General features: G+C 41.8%; 1 pseudogene; it reads left to right on the forward strand.

Annotated features, from left to right (window-relative positions):
* Positions 1-253: 253 nt before the first annotated feature.
* Positions 254-1780, forward strand: LOC139025649 (ecto-ADP-ribosyltransferase 4-like; annotated as a pseudogene).
* Positions 1781-10724: the final 8944 nt, after the last annotated feature.

The following is a 10724-nucleotide window of genomic DNA, read 5'->3' on the forward strand; positions in this document are numbered from 1 at the left end:
GGATTGGACAAAGAGAGGACAGAGATCCGGTAAGGAAACACAGTTGCTGGCACAGACACACACCACCCCAATGGATAATAATCAGAAAACACAACATTTGAAAGTCTATMGAATTATATACACATTAGTTTGTTTCAACTCCACATTAGGTGATCAACCACATGTTCTAGCAGTTATGACTGACTGACCAAGATTCATCAGTCATGTTTTTGTAAAAATACCAGTATTAGGAAATGAGTGATTATTTTTCTACATTCTATCAACAGGTTGTTTTGCTGTCAACCTGCATTATTATGAAATGCTTGACAGGAGTCATGTTGCTCTTGGCAACAATGCTCACTACAGTCAACAGTGCAGAGGTGGGTGACCCCAGTTGTACATATTTGAATATATTGGTGACAATTTACAGGAAGCCAGAGCTTTGTATTTATATATGTAGCTATATACAGTATATATATGATAACATGATATCATGATAACATGATTCTAACACTGTATAGCTGTCCTCTGCAGTGCCAGAATGATTCTAGTGCTGRATAGCTGTCCTCAGCAGTGCAAGTGCCGGTGTGACGAGGAGCGGTTGAACATGGAACTGAGCTCGGTGGACGACCGCTACCCGACGTGTTGGGAGGAGAGGGGGAACATCGCCGCAGGCGACCTGCTGACCAGGGAACGCCAGGCCAGCCCCTTTCTCCACCGCCTGGTTGCAAGCGGAACACTGCAAGATGACCTTGGCGAACCTCACTGACCTCCATGTCACAGCGCTGACCCCCTACACAAACACATACAACCGCACCTTCCCTTTGATCTTCGACGTGGAAMCCAGATCTCTGGGCCCCGARGCCAATGTCTACCGTCGGTTCTTCCTGTTCAAGTCCCTCCACTTCCTGCTGACCGACGCCCTCCTGATAGGGCGGGAGGAGGCGTAGCAGGATGGGAAGGGCTGCCTGCTGCTGTATGCTAACAGCGGGCGCAGGGACAACTTGCGAGGGGAGGTGGGGGATCAGGTGCGCACCGGGCACTTCGTCCTGGAGTCCACGTGGCGGTACAGCTCCAGCTTTGACCTGACCATCCGGATATGTCACGGGCACCTGCTGCCCCGCTCGCACTCGCGCCACTGCCYCTCCTCTTCAGGCCTCAATGTCCTGGTGCCACCCTAKGAGCTGTTCAGGGTGGTGGCYGTAAAGAAGGTACCTCAAAAAATGGGYAGGTGGTCTGATGTGGCACCTCTACCTGGAGTCTATTGGCACCATGACCAACCTCAACTGCGCTATGACTTCTGCCATGTGAACGGCAAGTCAGTTTGTACAAACTCGAAGCAAATAAAGTTTGTTTGAAGAATCGATTAATTMAAATATATTTCAGTAACCACTACTACCCACTACTCAGAGCCATAAACATGGATTGCATTCATCACTTTTTTTTTCTCTCTACATATAAAACACTCAAACCTACCTTCCTAATGTACCTATACATCTCTCTAAACTTGGTRGATGTGTCAGTATAGTCCGTGGCGATATCTCCCTAGTAGACCATTCATACAGCATTGATGTCTTTCTAGTATACCTGCCAGTGTCTGTCTCCCAGTACGGTCTGCATCCTCTAAAAGCCCCACATGCTCATCCGACGTGTCCAACTCAAACGTTCCATCTCCCTAAACACTTCCCTCTCCATCTCCCCGCCTGTCCAAAGCATGTCCGCCAGCTCCCAGCATTGGTCGGGCTCCAGCAGGAACCCCACGGGACTCGGAGGCCAGGTAGCGTCGCACCTCCCTGCCCAGCGAGGCGTCCCCCAGCTCTCGCAGACTGCAGAAAAGCGTTGGGGTGGTCTGAGGGTAAGGCTCAGCCTCGATCGCCTGCTTGATGTACTCTGCCGTGATCTCTGTGATCCCCTTGGAGCCTGTGACCTAGACATGATAGATCTAAAAGAGTCTGGTTGGGTGTTGTTGAGAGGTCAAGGAGGAAGCAGAGAAAGAGGTCATAAGTTCCGTGCGTATTCCGTAAAACCCTGTCCACGGAGCATCTGTGGAGGTCTAAAAGGGTTGCTCTCCTGAATGTCCTTTTCAATCGATCAAAGATTGTAGTAGGTTGGAGTAGTAGGTTTCTCCTTTTGTTTGTGTAGGTGAGAAACGCGTGCAGAGCAGCTAGGTAGTCTTGAATGCCGTGTGCGCAAAGTGGTACATTTCCTCCAGGTACATCTCACACCCTGCGATGAGCGGCCTACACAACCTGTGGAACTTTTGGAGACGTCGATTCCGTGGTCCTTCACATCGCTRTCGCTGAATATGAGGCTTCCTCTCTCCAGTTGTAGAAAACCCAGCTTCCATAGCTTATGAACAACCTCTCTGATTGATTCTGAGTGTTCACCATTTAGATTGTTCTTCAACCCGATCTGAACAAGCAAAAAGTGAGTGTATATTTGCATCAGTGTCTATCTCTACACACTCTCCCCCTCAGTGTTTTCTAAAATGGCCGACAACATCTCACAGCACAACGGTGTCTGGCACAGGATGCAGAGGGGTCTCGCTCTCTGACGTCATGGACGAGTGGAAGTGGTTGAGGTCACACATTTTTGCCTAAATCATGAAGAGATACAGTATGTATGCCTACAAGAGAAACATTCTGAATTAAACTAAATCTTGTCTCTAGTGAACTTAGCTCTAACTGTTGTGGGGTACAGTGAGATGAGCTACAGAAGCAATGTCAATAGGAAGTAGATTCAGTATATACAGTGCATTCGGAAAGTATTCAGACACCTWGACTTTTCCACATTTTGTTACGTTACAGCCTTATTCTAAAATGGACTAAATCGTTTTTTTCACTCATCAATCTACACACAATACCCCATAATGACAAAGCAAAAACTGGTTTTCAGAAATTRTTGCACATTTATAAAAWAAWAAAAATGATATCACATTTACATAAGTATTCAGACCCTTTACGCAMTACTTTGTTGAAGCACCTTTGGCAGTGATTACAGCCTCTAGTCTTCTTGGGTATGACACTACAAGCTTGGGACATCTGTATTTGGGGAGTTTCTCACAATCTTCTCTTTCGATCGTCTCAAYCTCTGTCAGGTTGGATGGGTAGAGTCGCTGCACAGCTATTTCCAGGTCTTTCCAGAGATGTTCGAACGGGTTCAWGTCCGGGCTCTGGCTGGGCCACAAGGACATTCAGAGACTTGTCCTGAAGCCACTCCTGTGTTGTCTTGGCTGTGTGCTTAGGGTCATTGTCCTGTTGGAAGGTGAACCTTCACCCCCAGTCGGAGGTCCTGAGCGGTCTGGAGCAGGTTCTCATCAAGGATCTCTCTGTATTTTGCTCCGTTCATCTTTCCGTCGATCCTGACTAGTCTCCCAGTCCCTGCCACTGAAATAAATCCCCACAGCATGAAGCTGCCACCAACATGCTTCACCGTAGGGATGGTTCCACGTTTCCTCCAGACGTGACGCTTGGCAGTCCAGCCAAAGTGTTCAATCTTSGTTTCAACAGACCAGAGAATCTTGTTTCTCATGGTCTGAGAGTCCTTTAGATGCCTTTTGGCAAACTCCAAGTGGGCTGTCATGTGATTTTACTGAGGAGTGACTTCCATCTGGCCACTCTAACATAAAGACCTGATTGGTAGAGTGCTGCAGAGATGGTTGTCCTTCTGGAAGGTACTCCCATCTCCACAGAGGAACTGTCGAGCTCTGTCAGAGTGACCATCGGGTTCTTGGTTACCTCCATGACCAAGGCCTTCTCCCCCTAAGTTTGGCCGGGCTGCCAGCTCMAGGAAGAGTCATGGTGGTTCCAAACTTCTTCCATTTAAGAATGATGGAGGCCACTCTGTTCTTGGGGACCTTCAATACTACAGAAATGTTTTGGTACCCTTCCCCAGATCTGTGCRTCGACACAATCCTGTCTCGCAGCTCTACGGACAATTCCTTTGACCTCATTCCTTCAACCTTTTGCTCTGACATGCACTGTCAACTGTGAGACCTTATATAGACAGGCYTGTGCCTTTCCAAATCATTTCCATTCAATTGAATTTACAACAGGTGGACTCCAAGTTGTAGAAACATCTCAAGGATGATCAATAGAAACAGGATGCACCTGAGCTCAATTTCTAGTCTCATAGGGTCTGAATAAAACGTAAATAAGGTTTTTTTTAATATATTTTTTTATAAAAACCTGTTTTCGCTTTGTCATTATGGGGTATTGTGTGAGATTTTTTATTTTTTTTATCCATTAAAGAATAATGCTGTAACGTAACAAAATGTGGAAAAAGTAAAGGGGTCTGTATACTTTCCAAATGCACTGTAGGTCCAGGCATATGAAAATCATGAAGAGATTCAGTACTTACATTCACTCATCTGAGTAAGGGTTGTACGTTCTCCCTCGGTGTGTGGCAGGGTCTTCCCCTTTTGGCCAGAATCCGCCATTCCAGTCTGAGCCAGGCTGATGTCACAATCTGTAGGGTGCACTTGTGATTTCTTCTCAGAAGAGATTCACAGCCGGGTTGGTCTCAATTCAGCATGCTCTTGAATACAGGGTGGGAGTCATGTTTTGGCTGTTAAATGTACTAAAATGGGAATACAATAGAAGTTTCAACTTTCAAATGGTACCTCAAAGATGTTTGGAGGGCCACACACCTATCAGACAACGCTGACTTGAATGGGAATATCAGTTAAAAAAAAATAATACTGTCAATCTTCAATAGCAAACAGGGTTGGGCTCAATTCAGAATTGAATTGAGAATGCCTCAAATTCCAATACATTTTTTAAATTGAATTCGAATCGAAATAGTAAACAGGATAAGGAAATATAATTGAATTCAGTTAAATTAAAATGCCTCTACTATTCTATATTATTATTGTCATAATATCTTTTTTTTTTACCTTTATTTAACTAGGCAAGTCAGTTAAGAACAAATTCTAATTTACAATGACGGCCTACCAAAAGGCAAAAGGCCTCCTGTGGGGACTGAGGCAGGGATTAAAAATAGAAATATAGGGCAAAACACACATCACGACGAGACACCACAACACTACATCAAGAGAGACCTAAGACGACAACATAGCATGGCAGCAACACATGACAATACAACATGGTCGCAACACATGGCAGCAGCACAACATGGTACAAACATTATTGGGCACAGACAACAGCACAAAGGGCAAGAAGGTAGAGACAACAATACATCACGCAAAGCAGCCACAACTGTCAGTAAGAGTGTCCAGGATTGAGTCTTTGAATGAAGAGATGGAGATGAAACTGTCCAGTTTGAGTGTTTGTTGTAGCTCGTTCCAGTCGCTAGCTGCAGCGAARTGAAGAGGAGCGACCCAGGGATGTGTGTGCTTTGGGGACCTTTAACAGAAGTTGACTGGCAGAACGGGTGTTGTATTATTATTAGGTGTGGTAGTTTATACATATTAGGTGTAGTAGTCTATACAAATATACTTCTACATAAAACATCAAACATGCCGTTATATACAGTACAAGCATATAAAATATTGTTGAAACAATWKATTTTCAGGACAAACTCTTAAAATGACAAAACCTGCATGCAAATATTCAAAGTTATTATATTTAATTCATTACTGACATTTCATTCAATATTGGAAAAATGCTACATTTCCCAGAATACATTAGTTTAACCCACAAGTTGACCCTGGCCTGAGGTCTTGCGCCCTTTTCAATGTAAACCTGAGTTTAATCCTTGCCTGAGGTCTTCAAAAAGAAGCCAAACAAATTTGGTGGAAGTATAATTAATTGACTATTCTAAGCACTAAGGTTAAAAGGTTATATGACATTTTTTTCCAGAGAAAAGTGATATATTCTTTGGTATCTGGAAGAGTGACCTGTCCGATTCAATGAAACTCTCCGGTTTAATAACTTAATGGAATTTATTTTAATTGCTCCAGAGAGGAAGAGACGAAACGAGGTTTACTCCACCCACAAAATCTGTCCACGAAAATAAACCCAAGAAGTGAGAACATTTTGTGTTGAGGTCAATGAGTTTTGAATTTGGTCAACAAAAAATGTAAATTACTAATTTGCTACGTGAGACTTATTTGATATAATAGAAGTTTCGTAATGGTTAGGTTGTTATGAATGCACATGGCATTTCGGCAACTTTGAAAAAACGACTTTATATCAGAGTTGTGCTTGTTGTCATAGAGATAGATAGAGGACTCATCTTAGATATAAGTTGTTTTAGAGTGGCCATTGAGGGGTTCAACCATTTTAAAGTAGTCAACTGGGTGGGGATTCTTATGAGATGGGAGTAATCAGCCAATGAAGAAGAAGAAGACTGACTAATTTAAAATGGAAATAGCTTCAATGAGGCTAGCCATGCGGTCACAGATTCTATAATCGCACAGATACAAAGATGAGTCCTCTGTCTATCTCTATGGCTTGTTGTTCACAGGTATCTGACCTCTCAGTGGATAGAATTGTCCCGATCTCGCCTCCTCCCACCTGCCTTCCATGRTTGAGGACATYTATTTCCATCGTTAAGAATGTTCACTTGACTATCTTGTCAATATAATAGACAATATTTGATTGCACTGAATCAAATTCTACTTCCTGTTACTCAAACTCAATTTCTAATTCTACATCCTTTAGAGAGTGTAGGGGTGTGGTGAATTCCAACTCATGAGTTGAATGGGAGTCAACCCTGATTTACAGCTAATAGGACAAACCTGAGATTCAACAGAGGATCGGATAAATGCCATGCATGACCTAGTTTGCGCCCTTTTCAATGTAAACCTGAGTCTAATCCTTGTGGGGTATTTTTTTTTTTTAGCTCAAACCATTCAGACTAGACAGACGATTTCATGAAAAGTATCTTGTCGGCATCCTCTCATGTCTGGCAAACAATATGCGGCCATTCGCGTATCTACCACATATGCGAATGGCCGACACAGGCGGATTCATTGGAATGCGACGCAGCCCATGCAAATAAACAGAAAGTCTCTAGCATAAACACAAGGGATCCTTTTCTCAATTGGATTTGCTCAACTCTTGCGTCCTCTCTCCGCAGTCCTCTATGGGCTTTTGAAAATGGTCAAAAGTATTTAAGGAGAGGTGGCGAGGAGAGGGAAAGTGGATGAAAATGCGTTTGTATTAAATGAGACTTCTTCAAATCGAATTCGTTCTTAACTGACTTGACTAGTTAAATAAAAATAAATAAACTTACAGACTGAAAGCTAATGTGTGTTTGATACAGGAATGTTACTCATTTCCTGTAAGGAAACATTGGAATTTAACAAATTACAAAATTGCGCAATCTGCTATTCTTGGAAAATGACATAACATTTGTATTTTTTTCCGAATCCCCATTGGCTACTCTTCCTGGGGTCCAATCACAATTACCCAATTACATACAAAATAAAACAGTACATAACACAACCTATTATTACACTCTACTCTACCACAACACATCTATAATACAAAATCAAAAACACAGTAATATAACAATATTAAAATGAACACACACAGGCTACACAGAATGATCAATGAGGCTCTCATGTTTTCCTACCAAATGTGATATAAACAATAAAAATATCATCGCCATGGCATATTTCCCAACTGTTTTAATTGTTACTCACAATAACGTTACAATAAATGGCACAATGGCACAAACATGTGTGATCACAGTCCAAAGCATAGAAAGGTTAGATAACATTTTGATTGCACATGATTTACGCTACACTTACACAATTTACACAATGTTTTTATACTGAAATATTAAAACATTCAACCACTAGATGGGGGAAAAGGATTGGAAGGAAGAGCCAACGTTTTCTCTAAACAATGCTTGAAATTGTATAGGATTTTTAAACACAAATGAGTAAATCACTGTTACCAGTCATTATTGTTTACAAATGTACAGCTGCCTGGCATGCAAAGTGACATGACAAAAGGTCACACACACTTAAAGTCACTAAAATAGAGAATCCACCAAACAATTATAGTGATCCCTCCTATTTGACCCGAGAAGTAGGCTTACATTAAAACCACAATCTGAAGTTGTGTTTCTGGAGAAATGTTTCCCCTCTCAAACTCATAGGCAGCTTTGGCTTCAAGGAATGACAGTTTACGCAGGTATTCTGAAGCAATACATACTTTGTTTACAAAGATTTAAAACGACAACAAAAACATAAAGAGAGAATAGAGTAATCGTATTTTGGGTTGCGACAGGGTATGTAAAACATGTATATATTGCAAGCAGGGGTATTGATGTATTAATGACTGTTAAACATCAGGAAACATACACAATGTATGACTTTAAATGAAAGGTATGGGTAAGCCTTTGACTTAATGTATTGAAGCTCAGTACAACACGCTTATATTTATCAGTTTGAATAATTCATGAGGTTATTTTAAAATAGTGAAAAGGGAATTATATCTTCATATTCAGTCTCAGTAACTACTCAGAAATTGAGTGGCATAAAAATGAAGTGGCCTACAGTGCAACAACTCACTATGGTATCGACAGATTTTATATTTTTGGTTCACAGTAATCTTTGCAGGCACAGATCCATACAAAGGTTGCACTAATGTAGGTGGACCATAAAATGCTCTGATAGAAGGAGAGTGTATAGTGTCTGCAGGAGTGTCTGCAGGAGGGAGTGATTGTATTTTTAAGGGATAATGTGCTACATATGTTGTGCTGCTATTTTTATTGACTAGGCTAGTTATTACACATTGATTACACTATCACTCGTATTTAATACGTCACGACGATTAATCGATACGTATCGCTATGATGCTGGCAAAGTTGTCTCGCACACCTGCCCTTCCCCAAGCTCTGGACAGTGCTGGTCGTAAAAAAGTTAGCTAGCTGATGGATTTGATGCAAACAATGTTCTTCCCCAAAAACACAGCAAAACGACAAGTTGTATTGGGTTAGGGTTAGATACCAAAGAAGTTGCGGTCYAACAAATAATGCCTTATTACCAACGCGGTATTGTAAACACATCGTTCGTGGCCAGTGTGTGCTTGTTTGCAGACTTTTTGTAAAGCTTTGACAATGCTACTGATAGTAGTGGTGGCACTTGGCTTGCACGTTCAAATTCTTCACACACAACATTCTATAATAGAATTGTGTTATTTGACGTGTCAAATTAAAAGCTTATTTGACGCGTCAAATAGTGTTACTTGACATGTATCTTTTTGATACGTAAAGATCCAAATGGCGTTCCATATTTCTCTACACTTAACCTTGTTCTGAACACTTCCAAAACAAAGGCCATGTGGTTTGGTAAGAAGAATGCCCCTCTCCCCACAGGTGTTATTACTACCTCTGAGGGTTTAGAGCTTGAGGTAGTCACCTCATACAAGTACTTGGGAGTATGGCTAGACGGTACACTGTCCTTCTCTCAGCAGATATCAAAGCTGCAGGCTAAGGTTACATTTAGACTTGGTTTCCTCTATCGTAATCACTCCTCTTTCACCCCAGCTGCCAAACTAACCCTGATTAAGATTACCATCCTACCCATGCTAGATTACGGAGACGGAATTTATAGATCGGCAGGTAAGGGTGCTCTCGAGCGGCTAGATGTTCTTTACCATCGGCCATCAGATTTGCCACCAATGTTCCTTATAGGACACATCACTGCACTCTATACTCTTCTGTAAACTGGTCATCTCATCTCTCTGTACACCCGTCGCAAGACGGGTGCTTATTTATAAGGTTGATGCTTATTTATAAAACCCTCTTAGGCCTCACTTCCCCCTATCTGAGATATCTACTGCAGCCCTCATCCTCCACATTCTGTTAAAGGTCCCCAAAGCACACACATCCCCATCACTTTTCAGTTCGCTGCAGCTAGCGACTGGAACGAGCTGCAAAAAACACTCAAACTGGACAGTTGTCTCTCCATCTCTTCATTAAGAGACTCAATCATGGACACTCTTACTGACAGTTGTGGCTGCTTTGCGTGATGTATTGTTGTCTCTACCTTCTTGCCTTTGTGCTGCTGTCTGTGCCCAATAATGTTTGTACCCTGTRTTGTGCTGCTACCATGTTGTGCTGCTGCCACGTTGTGTTGCTACCATGTTGTTGTCATGTGGTGTTGCTACTATGCTGTGTTGTCATGTGTTTCTGCCATGCTATGTTGTCGTCTTAGGTCTCTCTTGTCATGATGTGTGTTTTGTCCTATATATATATATATTTTTTTATCCCTGAAGGTTAAATAAAAGGTTAAATAAAAAAAATGTAAAACACATAGATAGGGATAACCAATAGATGGTCCATCATAATAAACAAAATGAGCTAATATGAGCTAAAATGAGCTAAAAAACATCTATGGACCTTTTTGTTTTTCTAAAGCAGCCTAACAGCCATTGCTTCTAAGGAGTAGGTGGCTTTATCTCAAACGCCTGRTCTTTTTATAATARGTACACAGCTGCTATCCTCTGGCAAGCTAAACCGTAACCAGCTATAAAACGATACAGGGGAGGGACCTARATTTAAACAACAGAACAGTATGTACTGAAAATAAGCTTTGGCCCAGCAGTAGCATAGCAAACACACTATGGAATTGGATTAAAAGACTGGTTCCATTTGTTTTAACCTGTAAATTGGGATTTGGGACAAAAGGCACTTGAAAAGAAGGATTATACAGATCCTGCTACTAACTCAATGCATAGTTATTGAATTGGTCCGTACCAGTGGATGTCATCAAGACCCCTGTTTGGCAGAAGGTCTGTGAGAATGACCTACAAAGAAAGCCTGAAATT

Source organism: Salvelinus sp. IW2-2015, unplaced genomic scaffold (assembly GCF_002910315.2).
Source record: "Salvelinus sp. IW2-2015 unplaced genomic scaffold, ASM291031v2 Un_scaffold3016, whole genome shotgun sequence".
Lineage (NCBI taxonomy): Eukaryota > Metazoa > Chordata > Actinopteri > Salmoniformes > Salmonidae > Salvelinus > Salvelinus sp. IW2-2015.